At 46.5% G+C, this 25,953-nt stretch overlaps 1 protein-coding gene across 3 annotated transcripts in view; it reads right to left on the bottom strand.

The window, feature by feature from the left end:
* Positions 1–25,953, bottom strand: part of PSPH (phosphoserine phosphatase) — a 334,849-nt gene that overhangs the window by 88,420 nt on the left and 220,476 nt on the right. The window lies entirely within an intron of this gene.

Genomic DNA, 25,953 nt, shown 5'->3' with positions numbered 1-25,953 from the left:
CAGTGAGAATAGGGTGGGGGACAAGCAACACAAGGGATAGGTGGGGTAAGAAGATGGGCCCGTGACACATGCACTCTTCTACAGTGTATATCAATAAGTTTGAAAAAAAAAATACCTGCACAAACCTGCGGCAGGTAGAAGGGCACAGGCTACAAATAGGAAGTTGATTTAGGTCCATGCTCCACGGCAGAGACAACACTGAAACCCCAGGAGGAAGCAGAAATGAGCAGGCAACATTAACCAATCATAAGCAAGCAAACAAGAGTGACGTTGAAGCCAACCAATCGTAAGCAATGGGTGGGCTACAAGCCTGTTTTAAGATTTTTGTCTGTTAACTATAGATTTTGCCAACAGCGCATGCGCACTGTCTCAGGCGAAACGTCAAAATAAATGCAAGGTAAACTAATTAGTGTGAAATGCACTATTACACACAGTAGAAGATAGGCGGCCACATGGAGGGTAAAAAGATGTACGTTTAACATAAAGGGCTTGTAAAATATAGATTTTATTAATACACAGATTGTACCTAACACAATCACTTTTATAACTGTCCATTAAAGCACACACTCAGCAGCTCAGCTGATAACACCCTCGCACAACTTCTCAAAAAGAATAAATCTTTGACATCAGGAAGCTTCAATTGACACCATCAATTAAAGCCAATATCAGCTTCCAGGCAGCCCATCTGCAGATTAACCAATTGCACACACTTCTATTTCCTTCACCTAGCAGGCATCCAGGTAAGGTGTGTTTCTAGGTCTCAGCTAGACAGACCAAGCACTGTCTCTTCGAGACATGTTTACAGTTAGTGGGCCACAGCCCACCCCTAGAGAAGAAACATGCTGTTTGCAGTTAGTGGGCTACAGTCAGCCCCTGGCTTACCATTAGTTCACTTCCATGTTGCTTCCATATCCTTCATTCCCATTTGTCATGGCAATGGATGCATCATATCTCTCCTTGTGCTTGGCTCACCCTTAGAACATGGACCAAGTATTTGTGTCCACCCACTGCCACCGTTTTCTGGAGCTACTTTTTTAATTGTGTGTAAGTACTCCATACGAATGCTTATGTTTTCAGTCATTCCTTTCCTTCCCACCCGCCCCCATTTCTGTTGCTTCTCTTTCCTCCCACACCATCCCTGTTGCTTCTTTTCTGTGTCATCCCCTGCCTCAGTCTGTTTATTCTTTACCTCCCCCTCCGCCCTTTGTGTTTAAACACTGCATACGTGCTTGCTACTTAGGTTCTGTTCCCATTACAATAACAAGCAAATGCTACTGACTCTGTATTTCATGTTGCTCCCCCAAAACCCCACTACACCCTCCTTTCTCATCTCCCATGTACCTACTTCAATCCACGCCATCTACCCCACTCAATCCACCCAATCTACCCCACTCCAATCTACCCTGCTCCATTCCACTTCAATCTGCCACAGTCAACCCTAATCTTCCTTACTCCAATCTACCCAATTCCAATATACCCCAACCTACACCACTCAAAACACCCAATCTATCCTACTTAAATCTACGCCACCTAATCTACTCCATCTATCTCACCCTAATCTACCCCAGACAATCCCACTCCAATATACCCCACTAAAATCTACACACTACTTCAATCTACATCTACACCACTCCAATTTGCCCCAATATACCCTACGGTAATCTTCTTCAATCTACCCCACTCAAATCTACCCCAATCTGACCCAATCTACCGGACCCCTTTCTACCCAACCCAACCTACTCTATCCCAATCTACCCCACTCCAATCTACCCCACTGTGCCCACTCCAATCTAGGCCACCCCAACCCACCCCCATCTACCGCATTCTATCCCACTCCAATTTACCCCACCCAAATCTACCCACTCCAATTTACCCAAACCCCATCTACCTCACTCCAACTTGTACAGCCTACCCAATCTGCCCCAATCCAATCTACCTAAATCTATCCCACTCCAATCTCTTGCACCTCAATCTATCCAACGGCAATCTACGCCACTCCAATCTACCCCAACCTAATCTACCCCAACCTAATCTACCCCAACCTAATCTACCCCAACCTAACCTACCCCAACCTAATCTACCCCTTCCATCCTACCCCAATATACCCCACACCAATGTACTCCACCCCAATCTGCCCCAATCCACACACCCCCAATTTACCTCAATCTGCTTCACTCGTCACCGCCGGAGCTTTATCGGATCTGGCGATGGACGCCCCCCGGGCGAAACAAAGACTGCTGCGAGAGCTTTGTCCGGTGTTTGAGAAAGCGGACCATAGTGCCTGCGGGCGTGCGGAGCATCGCGGTGAGCGCCGGACGTTGACGCTACCGGTGGGGGTGCTGTCGTGTGTCCCGCGGCGCGCCGCAATTACAAGGTAGGCGCTGGCGATCACAAGCTGCAGTGATGGTGCCGGTTTGTGGAGGAGGCGAGGTGCACTAGCTGCTCATGCTTGCAACGTGGAGGATTTGCAGAGCACCATTGGAATCAGGCAGTGAAGTGAGCGGCCGCCATTTTGTGTGCACTCTCAGGGCTGGTTGCAGAGCACACTTCAGAGGTGAGGCAGTGGAGCTGAATGACTGTCCATGTGAGGAGTGCACCTCCAGTATGAATCCAAGGTGCATGTAAACAGAGAGAAAACTCCCCGGTACTGGAGAGATAGACCCTAGCTGCCTGGAAACCATCAGTGGTTGCATTTGGCGCCAGCACCTGGAAGCACCTTATTTTTTCCGGCTAGTAGCTGCCCCTGTGATTACGAGACTGCCTTGCTTGTTGTTCGCTGGTCGCATATGACACGTGCCTCTGGTGTTGTGCAATTGGGAGCGCCTGAGACACAGGCAGGTGTTTGTGCCTTTTGGAGAAGGAGTTGTCGCGCAAAGGTCGTGAGTGGACCGCTCCAAAACCGCCACGAGAGGGGAGGACTACAAACCCCACAGCCTTGCTGCCACGTTAGCGCCAGGAGGCGTTGCCGCCACTCCACCGCGCCCGGAGGCGCATAAAGCACAGTGCGGCTCCCGCTTCGCGCCAAGGACGGGCCCGTCTGAGCCCGTCCGAGGCCGAAGGAGGCTGGGCTAGGCCACGTTATTTGGCCCCAGCAGAGGCTGTCATTGTCGTCCTGTCCCCCCACCTACGGATATCCGGTGTTAAGGTACTGTGAAGCCACTTACTGCCCATTGTATTAGCTGTTGTTTGGTGGGCCCACAATTGTGTAATTGGGCTACTACATCACTTTGTGTTGCAAAATGAGTAAATTAAAAGGTGTAGCCAGGACCCTGGACGCATTCATTGTAAGGGCTGAATCACTTTTAACTCATGAAATCCACCTGACTGAAAGACGGTTGTCTCTGGACCCTGCCACGCTACAATCTCGTTTGTCGCTGGGTGGTTCTGCTAATGTCAACACAACTCGTCCGAACACACCAAATATATCTCCAGCAAGACCTGTCTCTGTCTCCTCTAACTTACTTTTACCATTTGGAGACTCCCCTAATGTGCCTGTTTTAGATGTACCCTGTATTAATACTAGGGGTAATGCCGCTAAGGCACAAAGGAACACTAAATTAGGCGGGCAAACTACTAAAAAAAAAAAAGCACGCCGCCTCTGCCAAATCCAATTCTAAAAACGTTAAAGGCCGCCAACCGGTTGGGAACCCAAACATTGTCGTGGCTGCCATTACAAATTCAGTAGCAACCCAGACAGACTGTATTTTTGAACCCATGTGCAATAAGGCCAACACAGGTGTTGCGGGGGGAGCCACACAAACAGGGTTCGCAATGTAAGCTCTAGAGTCTACGTTGGTTACCCTCAAGGATGTGATTGATAAAAAAGTTTGAACTGCTGTGGGGGAAATGTAATCAATTGGACCGTATTGTGGACAACTTAAGCGGTGGGAGGTTGTACAAAGTTTCTGATGAAGCAGGACGAGGGAACAATATACCATCAGTGGCTAACAAACATGGGCCTGCTACGCAATGGATGGATGTCGCTCTCGCCTCCCGGGTTACACCCTTCGTCGTCAATCCCAGTGTTTCCCGTTGTAATCAAAACAACTTACCTGTGTCAATTCCCATTGCCATACAGAGGGGAAGCCTGGGTATACCCCAAATATGTAATCCAAATGACTTCAATGTGACACTAGGTAGTGTGAATTGTAATTTGCCTCAGCAGGGAACTATTGAGGCTGACCCAAACAATGTTGCGATGGACCACCTTAGAGATACACACTCAAGTCCCAACACAGACGTGCTGAGCCTGCCACCGGCTTCTAGTCCCTATGTGTTAGTATTGGCTGGTGTTCCCAACCTTGCTGAGGGACAGAGGGAATCCTGGTCAGACCTCCGCAACAAATCTGTAGATTGGCTACGCAAACATAAAGGTTTCCACCCCTCTTCAATGAATGAAATCATTATGGCGAGGAGAGTAGGGTGGGTTGGCCACTCGGACAAGAACATCAACGGTGACTGCATTGTCCTCAATTTTTGTAGACCACACACGGTCCGTCACTTACTTAGTACTCAAGGGCAATCTATTTCCCAACATACCGACATTTGCGCACTCCCCTTAGGTAATTTTTACAAACCACCAGTTTCATCGTTTAGGGAAGCTCATGTAATACCCTTGGCAGCAAATAGGTTCCACGCACTTTCCAACTTGGACGCTCAGGATTGACAATCACTGTTGCCAACTAATTTACAGGCCTATGTGGAGGATCACTCAGATATCGTACTCCCATCTTCTAATGATAAATTGGCTCCAACTAGGGTAAACATAGGAGCCAACCTGAGCATCCTAAGTTGGAACGTGGCGGGGCTTCAATCCAGGCTTGGAGAACAAGATTGGTTGCGCATAGTAAAGGAACAAGACGTAGTCATGTTCCAGGAGACCTGGGCCACCGATGATATTCATGTCGAAGGGTTCCATTGTTTTAGTATAGCAGCCCCCACCCCTAAATTGGGAAGACCATCAGGGGGGCTATTCATTGGGATTAATGTGGCTGCTGGCGGCAGTTTTAAGGTTCTCCCAACTAATAGTAGAAACTATGATGTTGTCTTTTTTAAAAGGAAGGTTTGTTTATATTTGGTAAATTTTTATAACAATGACTTTTACTCTGTTCCTAACAGGAACTTTATTGGGCTTTTGACTTTATTTCTAACTTAGATAGTCAGCAAAACATGGAGGGACCTATTGGGATTCTTTTGGAAGGAGATTTCAATGCTATAATTAATGGCGTGGCGCATGGTAAAGGAACAAGTAATCCTGGGCCCTCGTCCCGTAGGGGAGCAGAGTTAAACTTGTTTCTAAAATCAAATAACTTGACTAATGTTATGGATTTGGTGAACAGCCCTAATACCACTAATAAAAAATTGCCAACATTTAGGGAAAGGGGTTGCTCGTCAACCATTGATTTTATTTCTCCTTGCCTTGAAGATCAACTAATGGCTGCTGAAGTAATTGCAACGGATTATGGGGATCATAACCCCATTAAAATAGTGCTGAGCTCTGCACCTCGGCCTGTGTTTTCCCTCGAATGTGGAGCAAAAAATCTTATACCTTCAACTGAAAACCTGAGATTAGCTTGGAAGGGCGTTGACAGCGGCGAACTTTTTAAAACGTTAGTTAGAGGTAACATGCATCTTATTAATTCCCGCTTGTCACTACATACTGCACATACTGAGGTAGTTCAAGATTTTTCAAAACTGTGCCTAGCTATCAAAACACTCCTGTCGAAACCCGCCTTATTGGCAGTAAACAATCCCAAATGGTTCGACCGTGAATGTACATGGGCCAATAGAAATCTTCGCAGGGCACTGTCACTTAACCCAAGGTGCGCCACAGACGTACAATCGGCAAGGAGGGAATATAACATAGCAATCCAGAAAAGGAAGGGAACCCTCCTAAACGAACGCTGGGAAACCCTATCCCAGGCTGCAAGTACAAAAAAGGGCAACATTTTTTGGTCCGCAGCAAGGGAGCTTCGATCGATGGGTCAGCTACTAACTCCCATTAGTTGCAATATATCAAGCGAGACCTGGGAAAATCATTTCTCAAAAATGTATGCTACCCCACAACCAGAGCTTGACCAATATGATTATGGCCCTTTTACCACTATTGAGTTAACTATCTCTGACCTAGAAGAGGCTATCCAACAGAGCATTGGGAACAAAGCACCTGGTCCAGATGGGCTACCAATTGATCTAATAAAATGGAAACCAGACTTTTGGGCCCCACTACTTTTAAATGTTTTTAATAGTTTAACACATGCTGCGTTACCAGACACATGGGCTAAGAGTATCATAGTACCAATTTTCAAAAAGGGAGATCGGTCCCAGCCTAGTAACTATACGCCGATCTCATTAATTGATTAACACTTTAAAAATATTGGGAAGAGTCCTGTATAATAAAATCTCAACCTGGACAGAGGAAAATAGTATCTTAGAGCACTGTCAGCTAGGCTTCTGTAGCAAGGTGGGTACCAATGAGCAATGTCTCTATCTCAATTTGGTTATTGAGAAATACACCATTGCACGGAAATCCCTGGTCTATATGGCCTTTATGGACCTGTCCTCAGCGTTCGACCTTGTCAACAGGTCGAAGCTCTGGGCAATTCTTTTGGCATATGGTTTGGACGAACCTCTGGTACATTTCCTAGCTTACCTCCATAAAGACCTCCAGGTGCAGGTGCGGATCGGCATGAGTGGCGAGGTTTCGGGGGCAATTAAGGTAGGAAGGGGGGGTCAGACCGGGTTGTGTCTTGGCCCCCCTCCTTTTCATTATTTATATCAATGGGCTGAACAATCTGCTCAAAACCTCGACCCATGACGTCCCCATGATCAATGGTAAAACTCTTCCTGTGCTATTATACGCAGATGATGCGGTCCTCCGAATTCCCTGCGTAGGTTAGTACGGACTTTTGTTGAGTACATGGATAACTTGGACCTATGTGTCAATTTTAATAAATCATTTTTAATGTCCTGTGGTCCTGGGAAGCGACAGTTAAGTTCCATTGTAGTGGGTAGTCAGAAATTGACAAGTAAATGTACATTTCCCTATCTTGGTTTGGTCTTTGCTGCGAACGGCTCCTGGACTGAGCATCTTGCTCACTCCAGGAGCAAGTTCTCAAAGGCCACCAACTCAATTCTTAGTCTTCCCCGCCCAAAGACCACCGGCGCTATATCAGCCATTTAAATTTTTTTAAAATTACAGTGTGTCCCTGAGGCCACCTATGGGGCTGAGATTCGGGGCATTGTAAATTGTTCCTGCATTCAGCAGGAAGAAAATAGGTTTTGTAGGAAACTTCTGGGCATCCCAATCTCTACCCCACAATACATCTGCCACAGAGGACTCAATCTTAATTTTATATCGGATTTTATACGCGCTCGTCCTGCCCTTTTTTGGTTATCGGTATGGAAGAACCAGGCTGCCTCCCTCACCAGAGAGATTATTAACGATTGCCTTTTGTGTGACAAAGGGATGGAAATCCCCTGGCTTAGTGGAGTATATCAAAGCCTGTGTAGTGTCAATAAAGAAAATATCTTTCTAAAACCAAATATAGCTGACACCGTGCCAAAAAAGGAGCTTAGGGATGCGCTTTACTTTTTATATAACAAAGAAAGGCTTGGCCTGGAATCTAAGAAATCATCTGTTCTCAGTTACATGTCCATTGAACAGGACTATCACTCCCTACCTACATAGCTCACCCTACGCCTGAGCCATTGGGAAAGGAGCCTATTATTCCGCCTTAGAGCAGGAACTGTTAGATTTGCATTGTGCTTCCCTCTTAGCTATCATCATAATCTTGATCATGTACCATGCCCTTGTGATGGGGTGAGTGGCCAATCAATTTTACATTTTTTATTTTTTTGTAAGTATAATATAAAATATACAAAGTAGCTTTTAAATCCATTTTTAAAAAAGAGAAGACCTATCAGTCTGGATAATGCCTATACATGCTTAGTTTCCCTTGTTGATGAAGAGCTGATCCTTCGCACAAGCACTTTCCTGAGAATTGCCACTAGAGTACGTAAGACTATGCCCGATCCCTGAGCCCTCACTTGACTGACTATCTCGGTGTAATTGTTAGCTGATATATTGTTTATTAACAGAAAATCATCTATTTATTACCAATGAAGCTCCTTTTTAATATGTCATCAAATTTATTAATTGTTATAGCTCGATTATTATAAATAGTTGATCATTGTATACTGTCAATCTTCCATTATGCTATTTATTTTTTGTTAAGATGTTGTGCTTTTATGGGTATTAAGTTACCTGAATAAAGTCTTTGAACTGAACTGAACCTCAATCTGCCTTTCTCAATCTGCCCACCCCAATCTACCCCAACCTTTCCCACTCTAATCTATACCCATTTACCCCACCTCCATCTACCACAACCTTCTCCACCTCAATTTATCACACTCCAATCTACCCCAATCTACCCCACTGCAGTCTACCCCATCTACCCCACTGCAGTCTACCCATCTATCCCACTTCAATCTTCCCCACTCCAATGTATCCCAAACTACCCCACTAAATTCTACCCCAAACTACCCAACTACAGTCTACTCCACTGCAACCTATCCCAGTTAACCCTACTCTAATCTACCCCACTATAACCAACACCAATGTAACCCCACTCCAATCTAGCCCAATCTACCCTTCCAATCTTCCACAGTCTACCCCACTCTAATCTACTCCAGCCTAGCCCACTCCAACTACTTCAGTCTACCCAGTCTATCCCACCATAATCTACACCAATCCAATCTACCCTTACCTGCTTCCACTCCAATATACCCCCATCTGCCATACCCCAATTTACCCAAATCAACCCCACCTCAATCTATCTCACCCAACCTACCCACTCCAATCCACCCGACCCAATCTATCCCACTCCAAACTACCCAAATACAATTTATGCCAACCTATCCCACTCCAATCCACCACACTCCAATCTACCCCAGTCTACCACACTTTACCCCACTCTAAGACAATCTACCCCACTCCAATCTACACTGCTCCAATTTATCCCAATCTACCCCACTTCCATTTACCCTAATCTACCCCACTCCAATCTTCTCCCATCTATCCCAATCTACCCCACTCCAATATACCCCACTTTAATCTAGCTCAACCTACTCCACTCCAATCTAGCGCAATCTGCCCCACTCCAATCTATTCCAATTTACGCCACCCCAATCTACCCCACTTTCTTGTACCCCACCCCAATCTACCCTGCCCAATCTACCATACCCCGATCAGCCCCAATCTACCCCACTCCAATCTGCCCACCCCAATCTTCTCCACCCCAATAGACCACACCACAATCTATCCACCAAAATCGACCCTCCTCATTCTACCACACTCCAATATACCCCACTCCAACCTATCCCAATCTACCCAGCCCCACTCACTTTTAGCCATGTTGAACAGCAGTCACACTGGTGTACAACATGGTTAAAACATATTGCCGGTGACAATAGCTCTGGCATAGGTAAGAGCTATTGGCTTTGCCAATGCTTGTTTGTTTCGCTGTCTAGACTCCCTCCTTTCCATTTGCGCATAGGCATTTTAACTGTCAGAAGTAACTGTCCCGGAACAAGCAGTATGGGAACTGCATGGGCACATTGTGCTGCACGGACTCCCACTGGACCCGTGGAAGGAGGTGAATGAGCGAGAAGGGCTGAGTGGAGAGGCAGGGGAGTAACACAGGGCCCTCAACCTCCATGTTGTGAGAGTGGCCCAGCAGCCCAGGCTGCTAAAATAAAACAAGCATTGGCATAGCCAATAGGTCTCGCATTTGGACCGTATAAGTGCTTAGCCAGAGGTTTTGGCTTGGCCTTTGTTTTTAAGCTATGTAGTAGACCAGCGTGGCTGCTGTGCAGCAGGTTGAAAAGTTATAATAAACAAGAATGGCCAAATTCTTTTGTAGGCAAATGCAGGCATTACCACATGAAATGACACAGGCATTTTTCTTTACTTTTGTGATCCAAAAAGGACTGCAGATATGAATGACTGGAATAAGTGAAGTTGAAATAAGGTTTGAGGAAATAAGGCTGGGTATACGTTTAAGGAGTGAAGACGGGCAAGAAGGAAGGAGGAAAGGAGGTAATGAAGAAAGATAGGGAGGCAGAGAGGGTGATAAGCAGAAGGGGCACTGGAAGTAAAATAGGAAGGAAGGGTTTGCGGGGTAGAAGAATCAAGGAAGGGGGAAGAGATGGTTGAAGTAATGAAGAATGGGTAAAGGAGGGAGGGTTAGAGGAACGAAGGAAGGAAAGTAGTAAGGGGGATTACGGAGGCCAATAAGGAAGGGAGGAATGAGGGAATAAGGTGGAGAGAGGAATTGTGAAATTAGGTCTGGGATAGACAGTCAATCAGTCAGTGCTGGAGAGCAGTAGTTGGAAATGCAGCCATGTATTCTTGATAAAAGAAAATGGAATATATCAGTTGATGTGTTCAGTTTACCTTTGTGAATTGGGCCCTATATGGTGCTTTCTTATTTGAAAAAAGATAATTTCTGTAAGACTCAGGTATTTGAGAGGTTTGAGTCTCTTTTCACACATGACAGAGGTTTTTCCTCGAGCAGACCCGTCCTTTACAAACATTAACTCACTAAAAAAGCAGTCTGCTAAATGAAATGCTGCTGTGGGGTAATTCATCTGTGGGTTATGTTTTCGCAGCCAGTTGGTTCCCAGGATCACAGTAAAAAAACAGGGGCCACAATCAAGTAAAAAATTATGGCTTCAATGTGTCATTTTCAGTAGCTATTCCTTAAGGAGCACTTTTGTGGGTGGAAAATCTGTTTCATCTATATATTCAGAGCGTCTCATGCCGCGGGTTTGTGTCACGATATGTCTTTCAAGTATACATTTAAAATTACTCATTAACTAGCTTTTTTTCCAGGATTTGAACTTGTGTCCTGCAGGTTGCACAAGATATCAGAGGAGAGCGATTAACTCACCGAGTCATGCTGCAACCTTGCCATCGGAAGTCACACTGCAAGCGTATCCGCATAAATACAGCTACGTACTACACACCTACATTTCCTGACTGTGGAGGTTACATCATCTAGTCATTCCATGGTGTACACATGTATGGTTACATTCCACAGACATTCCCTTGTTTTAAGACATCTGGGGTGGTACTTTCAGGGCATCCAGGCATCTACAGTAACAATGCTTTGGTAGGCAGTCATCTAGGCTGACTTTCCCTTTGCAGGCAGGCGATACAGTTACATTCCCTTCACAGACAAGCGTCGCAGTACTTTCCCCCTTGAGAAAAAGCGTCTAAGGTTACATCCCCTCGGTAGGGAGGCATCTCTGGTTACATTCTCTGGGTACCCAGCATACTGGGCTACCCTCCTGGAGTATCTTCGTACCTACACTAACACGAGATCCCGAGCTCTTGATAAGGCTGGGGGATGAGACCCCACCATGTCACCTTAGAGGGGACAAGGTGTCGACCACAGTCTGCATTTTTGCAACTCCCTCGAATAGCGGTCCTGGTGCTGTTTTGTGGGGAGGGTGAACACTTGGAACATGTGAGAGTGGGGATGGGGTATCAAAGGAAGAGCACACACTTCAGTGGGAGAAAGCCTAATGGCATATTAGGAAGTGGGCATGGCCGGGTCACTGGCGAGAGGGGGGGGGGGGAAGTACTCCCTTTAGGAGCGAGAGGGCTGGGGCACAAATTAGTCACTACGTGTGAAGGCAAACGTGTAAATTGGGACCCGTAGACTTTGGAACAATCAGAGTCTGACAACGGGTGGGGGTGATATCCGGGATGGTCGGAGACATATGTAAGGATGGAGAGAGATACTCCTCGAGAAGGCGGGACAGCAAACAGTGAAGGCATGCTTTACAGCGCCCCCTACAGCCCTGCAGAATGGAAGCGCACAGCGCCTAGATGCGACCTCGGATACCGTGGGAAATAAACACACACCGTGCTCTCGACGTGAAATACGCAGCATTTTCAGACTGGTAAAATTGTCTTGAGCCCAACTCTCCACTCACAAGCCAGGGGTTTCCAAGGGAAGTCATCACCCCAGGCAAGCCATGTCAGAGAGCGCCAGCCAGCATTATCCGGGACATGCCGGGTGCAGTGTCTGGAAAGTGGTAGCTTCCCCTCCCCCACAGCCTGCGCAATGAACACAACACCTCCCCCCAACATCACATTTGTTTACTCTTGAGGGCTGAGCGGGGCTCACGTGATGGTAGTCACCTACTTAACGTTCAGGTCCGCAGCAGCCGTTCCTTCATCTCACGGGCTCAGATGTCACCTATGTGGAGCAGAGGGCAGCAGCTGCAACGCATAGCAATGTCCTGCTGCCCCCACCTCAGGGGTCGAGAAGGCAGCAAAAAAAAAAAAAAACAGGAGATCGAACCTGGTCCCTGTTGATTGTATGCCTAGATAGCCAACCATGTAAGCCATCTTAGTCTTAAAGATGAAGCAGCCATGAAGCAGGGCACCGTGCATGCGTTTAATTGGGGGGAAGGTGGGGCGGCGCGAGGCCTATGTGGCAAGTAAATAGGAGACGAGATTGTCTCCCGGAGGAAAGAAGGCTGCAACCGCCATGCTCAAGAGGCTGAGATGAAACAAGCCCGCTTTGCAAATACCGGGGCAGAGACGCTCTACCACTAAAGAGATCCAGGGGAGCGCTGTGCAGTCTCTTCACGCCCGCCTGGGAGCCGCCATCTTGTGCGTTTGTTACGGCAAACTCCACCCACCCTTGAAACAAGCCCGCGAGAGGGGGGCGAGCGAGCGCGCCAGGGAAGCGAACACGCTAATTATAAACAAATGTTTATAATGAGAAAGAATGCCGCTGCTGCGCATAACCGCAAGCAATAGGCCACGGGCGGTTACATTTGTTGGAAAAGGTGGGACATGTGCCCGCCTTTGCCCAATTGCGTGCTGTCTTTCTTAGAAAGACGCACGCAAAGCCCAATAGCCTGTGAAAAAAACAAAACCACATGCACGAGCGTGTGGTGAGCTTTCTGAAGCCCCTTACTAAAAGTCTCGCAGAGCAGCGCATGCGCGCTGCTCTAGGCTCGACCTAACGACATAATTTTTCAGTTGTAGCTAGCCAGGCCGGATGAGTGCTGTCAGGAATACTCACCGGTTGCGCGCTGGCTGCACCGCTAGCGCGAACCCGGAAGTGTAGAGAGCGGAGGACTACGATCCCAGGCATGCAAAGCGAGTCACGCCCCAGGTGACCGCGAGGCGACGTCGGAAGCCGGGTAAATAGCGGCGGCCGAAGAAGAGAAGCTGCCGATTATCCTAATCGGCGCGCTGAAGCAGACTTCTCCTACGGACTTGTGTACAAGGCGGTAAGAGTGCTATTGCACATTCTAGGTACCGCATTTCTCCAGAGCAAGAGGCACAGAGTTCGTGCCTCGTTGCTTTCCCCGACGCGCCTCCTCTGTTGGCAGAGTCCAGTTTGCAGGGCTCTTGCTTTTGTTCTCTTCTTCTTTCAGAAGAGAGTGCTGTGAAAAGGGTGTGGTTTTCAATGTTCATCTATGGCCATAATGTCGTGTAACCTGTGGTAGGTGATAGAAGGGTTTCCTTAAACGTACTTAACCAAGGTGTCGATTGATTTAGGCAGTGTTTACAGTGCATGTTCTCCTTTCTCTCCTATAGTTTCAGGTTGAGGAACATACACCCACCCTGCTCTCTTCTGGCATCATTCTCTTACGTCTTTTGTTATTTCAGGTAGGATGTGAGAGTCGCTCTAGGAATTGGCATATGAAAATGTACCTGTTTAACACTGAGTAGTAGTGTTGAGATAAATATATATCCTTATAGTGCTTTCCTGTGTCACCCTCATCCCAACAGTCTGTGAAACTCTCATTCCAGACTTGGTGTTATCGAGAGGTGGGCCTCCATAGAGCATCGATACCACTCCGAGGATTCTGGAAGGAGGAGCCTGACAAGTGCTCAGCGACTACAGTGGGCTTCTTTCAATAATGGGTGAAACCTCTCCTCCAGGGATGCACCGTGAACAAGAACTGGAAAAGGCAAGTCAGGCCCAGATAGATGCTGCTGGAGAGCAGAAAACGTGTCACAGGATGAAGCCCAAGGAATAAAAGACACAAGGAGGACTCAAAGCTTCCTGCGTTTTCTATAAAAACTGTTGCCTTTTCATTTACTCATTGTTCAGAAAGAAGCACAGAGACGTCTCTTTGTCGATGTGACCCCTAGGTGGCGCTGTGGCAGAGAAGAGGTGAAGAGCGGCAGGAGATGCAGAACTTGGATTGGTTATTATTTAGAACTCTACACGTGTCCCAGTTCTGATTGAATAAGTAGTGTAGGGTGAGAGCTCGAGGCATGACTCAGGTGGGAGAAGTTTAAAAGTTCAGTTGATCTCTTTACGGTTCTGTAGCCTGATGCACTTTCTATTTTCTCTCACATCCTTCATAATTTAATGCACATTGTTATCTCTTGAAAGCACTCCATGATTAATTGTGCCCTTACCTTAGGCAACTGACACAAAGTTCTCAAAATTGCATTGAACTCTGACAGTGTACCTCTTTCTTCACCTCTGGAACTGGACTGTGTTGGTATATTTGTAGCACTTTCCATATCTCGAGAGGTCGAAAGCCCATTTGTGGATGGACCAGTTGCATTATTTATACAGTGTTTCATATCCCTGGGAGGCCTTCAAGCCTTTTGATTTCCATTGCGTTCCTGGACACCCTTGGAGTGCTTGGTTGAAAGGATGTTGTATATGGATTTGGCTTATATAATATGGTGACTGTGATGAGCTTAGTGTGATGAGGTGGTGCGTGAACAGCACATCGACTGTCACTGTGCATATGTATGGTTGTTGCAGAAAGGAACAATTTACTTACCTTTGGTAACACTCTTTCTGGTAGAGACTCCATCTAACTGCAGATTCCTCACCTTTTGAATACTCCCCAGGAGTCAGACTAGATCTGGAAACTTTGGAGCAGTGTCTCTGCGTGCCGGTAGGTGGCACTGTGTGGCTTCGCACTGATGCCGGTCCGCTCTGGATGTGTGGGGCCTACATGGGTGCCACTTCCACGCACTAACATCAGTTGCTTTCGAGGATGTCCGTACCCCCATAAGTAGAGCTCGAAAAGCAAATTAGTTTTGAACAGTGTGCAGATTCCTAGACTTGGTGCCTTATTGATGGATAGAGCACAATTCACAGAACAAGGAGGACCAGAGAGGAATCTACAGTTAGATGGAGTCTCTACCCGAAAGAGCGTTACCAAAGTTAAGTAACTTGTTCTTTTGCTAGAGACTTAACTCCAGATTCCTGACCTTTTGAATAGATACCAGAGCAGTACCTATTAGGAGGTGGGTCTGTGAATTGGCTTAAACCAAGCAGTACTGTGGGAACGAGCCGGCAAAAAACCTTCCCACCAAATTTGGCTGTCCAGACAGTAGTGCTCTCTGAATGTATGGGGCGACATCCACTTAGCCATCTGGCAGAGGTCCAGAACAGGACCGCTGAAAGCCTACACGATGGTAGCAGCTTTGGCCCTGGTGGAATGGGTTCACTGGCTTTCTGGAGGCTGTTTGTTGACCAATGCGTTGGAGATCTTGTTGCAGACTACAATCCAACTGGAGATGGTGCTCTTCTGCATTGCCTTGTCTTTTTTCACCTCGACGAACCCCAGAAATAGCTAAATAGTCCACGCGTTGTTCTTTGGTACAACAGATGTAAAAACTCTGCGCTCTTTTGGGGTCTAAGCAATGGAGTCTTTCATCCTCCTAAGAGGGTTGAGGCGGAGAATAGAATGCCGGCAGGGTAATGATTTGACCGACATGAAACGGCATCACAACTTTTGGTAAGGAAGATGCTTTCGTTCACAGGACCAGTTTGTCTGGTAAGAAGGTGGTGTACGGCAGGTTAACACAGAAAGCTCATTCACTTGCCACACCGAGCTGAGGTGGACGAGGTACACTGTTTTGAGGGTGAGGAAACACAAGAGAGCTGTGAAGCGGCTCATAGGGAGTACACATCAAATATGTGAGGACCAAGCAGAGCTCCTATTGAGGCATGACGAATATAGGGAGGGGAAAGAAGTGTCTGAGACCTCTCACCAAATGGGGGCTTAACTCCTTCGCTGCTAGGCCTTTTCCCCCCTGTGCTAAGCCTTTTTTTTTTGGCTATTTTGGGTAGTGCGCGCTTAGGCCCCTGTAATGTTTTGACCACATAAGGTATCCACACCAAATTTGCGTCCTTTTCTTCCAACATCATGGGGATTGTAAAGGTACCCAGGGTTTGTGGATTCCCCTGGAGGGGTCCCAGAAATTAGCCAAAATACAGCTAAATTTTGGGGTTTTTGGGAAAAATGGGCTGCAAATGAAAGCGTCTGGGGTTTTCCCTGCAAATGGTATCAAAAAAGGGTTTGTGGGGCTGAAATCACAATTTTCCCAGCTTTTAGGGAATGACAGACGTTTGTCAGAAACCAACATTTTTGTACACAGTTTTGGCATTTTTCTGCAACATAGCCTATTTTTGCTATTTTTTGTGCTTTCAACCTCCTTCCAGTTATTGGGAGAAATGGGTATGAAAGCAATAATGGATCCTGGAAAGCTATACATTTTAGAAAAGTAGACACAATTCTGAATTCAGCAAGGGGTCATTTGTGTAGATCCATCAAGATTTCTGTATAGAAACTAACAGTTAAATATAGGAAAAATTGAAAATTAGTTGAAAAAAACCAGCCTTTTGTGTCAACGTTTTCACTTGTAACTTCTTCTAATTATGACAGTTCTTTGAAAGCAATATACCGTTACATCCGCTGGACCTTTCTGGTTGTGGGGATATAGATAGGACTTGTAGGTTCACCAAGAACCCGACTAACCCAGAGTCAAAAACTAAGCAGCAATTTGCAATGGCTTTTTATTGTGTACCGGGTATATATCAATTATTGTGGGAAACTGTATACATGGAAAAATCAGTATGAAAGACACCTATGTATTCAAAGACTAATGATTGCCCGTTTTGGGTAGCCCCCACCTTATTTTTACTTGCTAAAAAAAATCCCTGGTGTCTAGTGGGCTTTTTGCCACCCCAGGGGGCAGATTGGGGGCTACTGCCCCCATCTGACCCCCTAGGGGGGGGGGGGCAAAAAGACTAAATGGTGCCAAATTAAATTGGGGGGAGCAAAGGCCCTTGCCCAAGAGGCCGCTCCCCCCCTCCCTGGTGTCTAGTGGGTGCATCCCTGCTTGGGGATCGCCCTCCTGTGGCGATCCCCAAGCAGGGATCCACTGGGGATTCTCCCCTTTCCAACGATACCTCTCCCGTCTTTCTACGTGCTCAGGGGGCTCAAATAGCCCCCTGAGCACGTAGAAAGGGAAACTGAAATGAGCCAAGAGGCTCATTTTAGTTTCGGTTTCACTGAAATGACTTGAGCGCGACGATTGTCATTTCAGGGAAACCAGGAGGTGGGGGAGGCCTCGGGAGCTGGGGAAGCTCTTCCCCAGCTACTGAGGCTCTTTTGGCATAAAGGGAATCCCTCTAGTGCCTGCACCAGAGGGATTTCCAGGGCGATGTGTCATGACGAGCTGGACTCGTCATGAGCACACGCCCAGTATGTGCCATGACGAGACCAGCTCGTCATGAGCACTGAAAGGGTTAAAGAATGAGGGCTGGTTTGGCAACCGTAAAAAGGCAGAAAGAGCTGGAAGGTACCTCTTAGATGTGCCCAAATCAAATCCTTGCCAAGCAATAGACAAAACAAACAGAACGTCAAATAACTTGACCTGGAGAGTGTCGATCTGGCATGTAGCAGACCAAACCACAAACTTATCCTAACAATAGGTGTATATAGTTTTTGTCAAAAGACGTCTGGCTGCCAAGATTACATCAGCCACCTCCGGGCAAAAGTCAAAGGCGTTCAGCTGTCGCCACTCAATCTCTAACATGAAGGTGGAGATTGTGAAGGCCTAGGTGCAGAACTCTGCCCTTTTGTTGCGACAGAAGGTCCTCCCTGAGCAACAGCCTGATCCAGAGTTAGATGCCCAAACCAAGGCGTACTGGATACAATACTCCTTCACTAGCCCAATCTGGGGCCACCAGGTTGATTTGGGTCTGGTTGTTCCTGATCTTCTTCAGAACTTGGGGCAGGAGTGGTATCAGTGAGAAGGCATACAGGAGTCCTGAATCCAACAATAGGTAGAATTTGACACCTAAGGAGAGGCACTTTTGTACCATCAATGCGCAAAACTGCAGACATTGCGAGTTCTCGGCAGTGGCAAATAGATTGAGCCGCACCTGCCTCATACTGGCAGGCAGAGGTACTGTTCTAAAGTTTCCACATCCTGTTTGACGTCTGGGGAATATTCAAAAAGTGAGGAATCATCAGTTAGAAATCGCTATCAGAATTATCAGATTAATAAGTAATGATATGTCAGGACTGAGACATTCAGAAATCTCTTAAAGGGCATCCTATCCTGATTTGGACGATGCATACGATTTCAAAATCTACTAATACCTACTCATTAGTAGATCACAATCATAGACCTCAGCTATCCAATAAGATCTCTTGTGACCAACAGCGCATGTCATTATTATAGTAATGAAACATAAACAAAGCTCTCACAGTTTTCCTTTTAACTTCCCTGTAGCATTCACTAATTAGTCAGAACTGAGGCATTTATCGAATTTTTGCAACACTCCTTCTCCTAATCTGCACCGATCTGCACCATATTTTGTTATCACTAGAGCAAGGCATGGGTGGAGCTCTAAATTGAATTGTATTCTTCATATGACAACACCAATAAAAGGAATAAGCATTATTCCTTTTATTTAAACAGTGTTTATGAATTTCCTTTGGGGGTGATTTTGAAAAAACCAATGATGTATTTTAGGTTTTTCTGCCAGATGGAAAAAAAGCTTTTCTTAGAGAGAAATTGCCCAGGCGTGGCAAGCAGAACTTTCATGTCTGTTTTAGAATATATAAGGGCCTTGAAAGTTCACTGAGCATCACAGGAGAAAGTGGTTTACTTTTGAGTTCACTGTAATCTACCCTGGTACTCCATGCATCTTCCACCACCCTCTGTGTACCCACTGGACAGTAAACAGCATTTACTTTGCATGCTAAACAACGCATGCTATAACACTGTCGTTACAACGACCGCGTTATTTAGCATACCGTTACAACGCAAGTCGGAAAAACGATTTGCGTTAGGGGGCAGAAGGTGCTGGATTTAAAATCCAAAACCTTCACTAGTGTCTGCACATACTGGAGTTGGAATAGTAAATTATACTATTCCAACATCCAGCGCCCCCTAAAAGCAAGTTGTTCCGACTTGAGTTGGAGCGGTATGCGAAATAATAAACGCGTTCATTGTAACAACCGCGTTGTTATGGCATGCGATAAAAAGGCCTATATTCACACTGGACAGTATCACCACTATAGCCTACGAGTGGCTATTGACCAGATAGGTAAGAATGAGACACGGAGAGAAAGAATTCATGGCAAAAATGAGTGAGAGACCAAGTAGAAAACTTGCAGTTTCTGCGTGTTCGTTCTGGATTTGTCACCTTTTACCGGACCCTCTATTTTTGCTGGCTTTAGAATTCTGTGGACGTTACCCATGCTTACCAGTAATGAAGTGCCTGTGCTCCCCCTTTAATGCATGGTTAAATTGACATATTTATCTTGTCTATGAGTCTCCAGTATATAGTACAAAGTGTTCCCAGGGTTGTGAGAAAGTGCCATGGCCTGCTAGTCAGTAGCCACCAACCAAGGCCCCCCTACCTCTCATAGGATAACATTGGGCCTAGCTCTCTCTGCACCCGGCCGCCCTTGTGCCGCTGAGGGTGAACCAACTGTACCTACCTGACCATGGGAGACCCCTGAATCTATGCCCAGAACCTTAACTCTGCCAGTCGAGTACTTACCTTTAAACCGATAACTCAATTTTCTCCACAGGGTAATATTGATTGGCTTTTCCTGAAATTTCTTCCAAGTGAGGACTTTTCAAAACTTAAAATATTCACCAAAAATCAGCCGCGTAACGAAAACGAAAATACTCACCTGCTCTTAGGTGAGCTCCCAGTGCTGGATCTTGGTGCCCAGAACTGACAACTGTACCTTACCAGTAACCCAATTTTCTCCCATAGGAAATCATTGACTGTTTTTCTGTGAAATTTCTTCTGTAAATTTCTGCAAACTTTAAATATTCTTTAAAAATCGTATAATTTCTGAAAACGTAATTACTTACCTGTTTTGGATAAAGGTCCCAGTACTGAGTCTAGGCACCAAGTACTGGATTACAAAAGTAACGAAAACGTACTATACCCGCAACTTGAATTTTCTGCCATAGGGAATCATTGACTGTTTTCTATGAAATATTTTCTAAGTGTCAACTTTTAAAATAGCAAAATATTGTCTAAAAATCATCACAGTAATTAAGTCGACTTTTATCACTTGATTCCAAGTATTGACCCAGGACTGAATCTAGGATCCAGTCCTGGAATTCCAAAAGTAATCCTAAAAGTAATCTGCGGCAAATAACTTGAAACTTCCATTATACTCAATGTATTATTGTGTTTAGAATTGTGTTGCCTATTGCAGCCACTTGTAACTTTCTACAAAAGTCAATTGCATATTGCAAAAGGATTTACATAAAGCATCTCATTCTGAGAAAGTATATTTCAATACCTATTGTTGGTTCTAAATTAAAACAAGCATATATATTTTTTTATATATAAACCATTGGCCTAGAGTTCAGTTATTGAGTGTGTGAGACTATTTGCTGGCTGAGTGGGTGCAACAAATGCTTTACACTGTCCTCTGATACTGCCTTACTGCTCGACCAAGCTACCACTTTAGAGAGTAAGGTTATATCTAACTTTAGCCCCTGCCAAACCTCTGGGGACTGTGGACTCTGTACACCCTGTACCTATTTGGGAACAGTATATACAGAGCCACTTTCTCACAAGGGTCTAGACCACAGGTCTTCAAACTGTGGGGCGCGCCCCCCTTGGGGGTCGTGGATGGGTTCCCAGGGGGGCGCAAAGGCCACTACAAGCACATGTAAATGAAGACGCCTGGAAGTGCAGCGATGTTTATTCACTGCATTTCCAGGCTGTCTTTATTTACTCCGAAGCCCTCAGAGTGCCGTGGGGCCAGAGGTCAGTGTGTGTGCTGCTGGGGGCTTGGCTGGGCAGTGTCTGGAGTTTTATTAAGACTCCAGCAGGCCCGAGTTTTTCACAGGTCTTTAAAGACCATTTGCATACCTTTGGAAACTGGTTACTGAGGCTTAGTTTTATTCTTTTTCCAGTACCCCTGGGCCCCGACTCTGCCTATTCCTTACATTTATATTTTAAATTTACTGCTGTAGTGTGAAAATGCATTTCATGAAAAGTAATATAAAAAAGGGTTGCCAATAGAAAAAATGCCAGCCATGTATGTTTAAAGAGCCTGCAAAGACCTTGCTTTGATACTAAATAGGGTCTTAAATAAGGAAGTATGTATTCATTTGTAATTTGACTCTGTCTGTTCCTTTTATTTTCAGCCATGAAACATTCAGACAGCCCTAGAACACATTTAAAAGTGCTTTATATTTGCTTCTCGGAGTACGCACATATAAGTTCCGAAAATAGGGCTTTAGGTGACTGTTTATTTTTGTACCGTCTGCAACATCAAAATAATGATCTGGCAACCCTAATCATAAGACCGAAAGTTTGCTGCAGGATAAGCACATTATTTCCTTCACCCTCGACTTCCCCGATTAATTCCATAATAGCAATAGTTTAACTTATATCTGAAACCCTATGCCCGGTCAATAACATGCTGATTAACTTGAAGTGTCTGGGAATTCACCCTGCATTCAGACAACTCACTCTTCATTCTCACCCTTCACTTTCACGCTCAACCTGCACTCACAGCGCATAGTTATGGTTTTCCCGCATTTGCCACATAATCTATTGTCTGCTGCATAATTTGCAGATTAAAAAATGCAGCAACACATGTTACCTCACAGTGGAAGGCCCTTTCTAATGGTTGACTGGTCACCTTTCTGTTGCTTTTTGCTATATATTGGGTGTTAATGTGGTACTTATGAGGGGCAATAAAGGCCAGGACAATGTTAACAAGTGTAAGAATAGCAAAATAGTGCAGTAATGCGATCACAAAATATGCAGCATAATTCGCCTATGCTTGCTGCAGAATTTAGTCAACCATGCTGCATAATTTGGCCTTCTCCTGCCGCATAATTCCAATGGCCCTGTTTATAGTGCTATGAGGTCCCAGTCTATGGCAGAAAGCACTGTGAATATGTCATTATTTTAAAACAGTATTTACATACTCTAAGCTAGGCCGCTACAAAAAGATGCAGTGATTGAGATAAAACAAGTTCTTACAAAACATACTTTTTAGTAATAAGTAATCAAACTGTATCTAATGCAGCCATTTTTGTAAGTGTCTCCACTATTCCAGATCCCAGCTGATAACTCCTTTACATTATATCTTTAAAAGAATAGATCTTTGCCACCATAAAGCTTTAAGCAGATCCACTGGAATTATTCAGCTGAAGAGGACAACATTATGCGGCAGGTTTGACTAAATTATGCAGCAAGAAAAGGTAAATTATGCGGCACAATGCGCCACATTTTGCGGTTAGCATTACTTCATTATTTTGTCATTTTAACTCACGGTAACGCTGTCAGGGGAAATATTTCAACTCATTAGTACCAGTGTAGCACCCAAATACAGCAGTAAGCAACTACAATATTACCAGTCAATCTTTGCAAAGGGCCTTCCACTGCTCCGGAACACCTTGTCACGCTTTAAGTAACTTTTGTTCCGTTTGAGCTAGAATCAAGATTATTTTGTTGAAATCTGCAGATTATGTAGCAAATGCAGTAAACTGATAATTATGTGGAAAACTCTGCTGCTGCTGCAGAAACTCATAATTCCATGGTTTCTTTTTTAACTTTCTGCACTACCACCCTGTTGGACCTTTGTCCTAGGGGTAGCTTGGCTCAGGTCAACAGGCTTACATCTCCACTTGACCTCTCATGCTTGCATCCTACCCAGCTCACAATCTGGCGCAGCACCACTCAAAAACAACGCTACACCGATTAATGTTAAGGATTACCAGTCGTCTTTATCCTCTTTTTCTTTAACTGTGGTTATACATGTTCATATTTAAAAATGGAGAATTTCATTACATTTGTTTTGACCATCTAGTTTCACATTTGTTACCCCTCTGTAGCTCTTTTCCTACCCCCCTCCCCTGTGATTCCAACCCAACTCTATGCCTCTGGGGCACCACTTTAATTCTCCATCTACGCGCTCACCCTGACATCACATTTCTCTATACATCAGTTGGTTACACAGTCTCTGCAAGGTTCTTCTGACATGACAGCTTTAACTATTCATCCTGGTCCTTATTGCTGACTCCAATTCTGCCACTCCTACACTCAGGGATAAGGGGGGTAATACACTCTACTACTGGTCTTAGCGGGTGCTCTCTAGACAGTGTAAAGAACAACTTATTTTATCATAAATTACGTATGCATTTCAGGGTAGTCACTGTCACAACCCCGCCACCTAGATATCTAGAGGATAACAGCTATTTCAACATTTCATTTCATTGCAACAGTACATATGCTTCAATCGCGTAGATGTCTGTATTTGTCTACTCTGGGTCTGGGCTTCACAGAGACTAAAAAGGACATCTACTGAACTCAGTTGTGTGTTTCCCTGGACTCTCTTTCCCCCTTCCCCCCCTTCCTCTCCAATACCCAGCTTACGGTCCAGTCCCGGTGTCCTCTTTTCCAGTGGTCCCGTCAGAACTGGAACCAACTCCCCCTCACTTCGTGAGAGACGGACTTCTTCGTCGGCGAGGCGTTCCCCTTCTCAGGGAGGGCGAGGACCCGGGAACTCCCACCGATCCCCACCCCGAGGAATAACTTATGGGAGATCCCCTTTCGGAAGGATAATCCTCAATCGGGCTCTTTCCCGCCCCCTGTCCGGTTCCGTGCCTCCCTCCGCAACGGTCTTTTGGACAGACAGCTGCTGAGGACTCAAATCGGGGACCGGGACGTTGCGCGATCCCCGCCTCTAGGGACAGGACGGGACGCAGTCTCCCTCTCCTTCCGGCAACGAAGGGCGGCGCTTTGGCCCCTTCCCACGTGATCGGAGGACGGCAGCCTCCGGGCCGGACACGCCCCCCCTCCTTCTTCCTGAAGCGACTTCTCCTCAGAGGATTGGCAACGTCGCTGGCTCCCAGCCCCTCACCTCTCCAGCTCCTGGGGCACCGCGGATCCACTTCAGAGGGCCCCCGGCCACGCTACCGACCACGGAGTGGTGGCAGGGTCCATTTCAGGTAGGACCTCGTCGAGGGAATATAACGGGGGCAGGGGGGTCTTGGGGCGGCACCAAACGCTGCTAGGAATTCCCCGGTCCAGGTGGCACAGAAAGACACAGTCCTCTTAGCTACGGACCACGGTCAACTTCTCCTCACTTAGGGATAAGGGGGGGTTAATCACCAGGGCCAGTCTAATTCTTCCTCTCCTGCCAGGACGGCCCGCGGGATGAGTCGGTCTCAGACAGCAATCCTGGACCCCCTTCAGGGGTTCTGGCCACTTTTGAAAATCCTAGAATTACGCTGTTCCACCAGTTCACTGCCTGCATTCAGGGACCGGTCACAAGGGTAGGGGTGGCGTTACTAGGATTAAGACTCAGTGCAGACCCGTGGACCTGTCCGTTCCCCTCTGAGTACAACCACCTCCTCACACAGGCGCCTTACTCCTGAATGACTCCACAGCCCAACTTGATTCTAAAATGGCCGCCCTCCTGCCACCTCTATTTATCACCTTGGGCTGGACTTGCCAGAGGGGTCCAGAAGGTTCTGGAACCTCCCATGGCAGTCATGGCCCGGGTGCTGAGGTGACAGTTGGAGCCACCATTTTGTGAATCCTACCTTCCTCATTTATCTACCTCAGGGGAGCACCTTGCGCCTTTCCCTCGTGATGAGGAAGAGGCGCCCAGAACCTCTACATCAGCACCCCAAAAAGCTTGGTAGACAGAAAAAAATGAGAAGGGGAAAAGGGACAAAAATAATCAAATGAGGAGGGAACTGCCAAAGGGCTGACAGGTCTAACACGCGTCCCCCCCAGCTGAAAGTGGGGAGAGCTACCCAACCCCTTGGGAGTCCTCTTCACTAAGGCGGAAATACCTTGAGAGACCGTCAGCATTGGCGTGGTCCACTCCTGGGCGATGTTCCACCCTAAAGTACATCCCCTGTAGGGAAATGGACCACCTCAACAGTTTGGGATTCTCGCCCCTCATTTGCATCAGCCACCTGAGGGGCCGGTGGTCGGTCTGAACCAGGAAGTGCGAGCCAAACAGGTATGGCCGCAGCTTCTTCAGAGCCCACACCACCGCAAAAGCCTCCCTCTCAATTGCACTCCACCTCTGTTCCCGGGGAAGTAGTCTCCTAGATAGGAAAACCACCGGTTGGTCTAGACCCTCGTCATTGAGTTGCGACAGCACTGCCCCAATACCGTGCTCCGACGCGTCTGTCTGGACAATGAACTCCTTGGCAAAGTCAGGGGCCCTGAGAACAGGTGCCGCACACATGGCCTTTTTCAAGGTGTCAAAAGCTTGTTGACATCCCTCGGTCCATATTACCCGTCGAGGGTGCTTTTTGGAAGTGAGCTCATTCAAGGGGGCCACGATGGTACCGTACCCCTTGACAAAGCGTCGGTAGTAACCAGTGAGGCCCAAGAAGGCCCGGACCTCCGTCTGAGTCTTGGGGGGCTCCCAGGCCATGATGGTTTCGATCTTGGCCTGGAGGGGTTGCACCTTACCCCGACCCACCAAATGACCGAGGTACACTACCGACCCCTGCCCGATCTGGCACTTACTGGCTTTGATCGTCAGACCTGCTTGCTGCAAAGCCTGAAGAACGGCCTGGAGGTGACACAGATGGCCCTCCCAGCTGCGGCTGAAGACAGCAATGTCATCCAG

Source organism: Triturus cristatus, chromosome 3_2 (genome assembly GCF_964204655.1).
Source record: "Triturus cristatus chromosome 3_2, aTriCri1.1, whole genome shotgun sequence".
NCBI lineage: Eukaryota > Metazoa > Chordata > Amphibia > Caudata > Salamandridae > Triturus > Triturus cristatus.
Note: the sequence above shows the minus strand (reverse complement) of the source record. Positions and strands in the feature narration are given on the sequence as shown.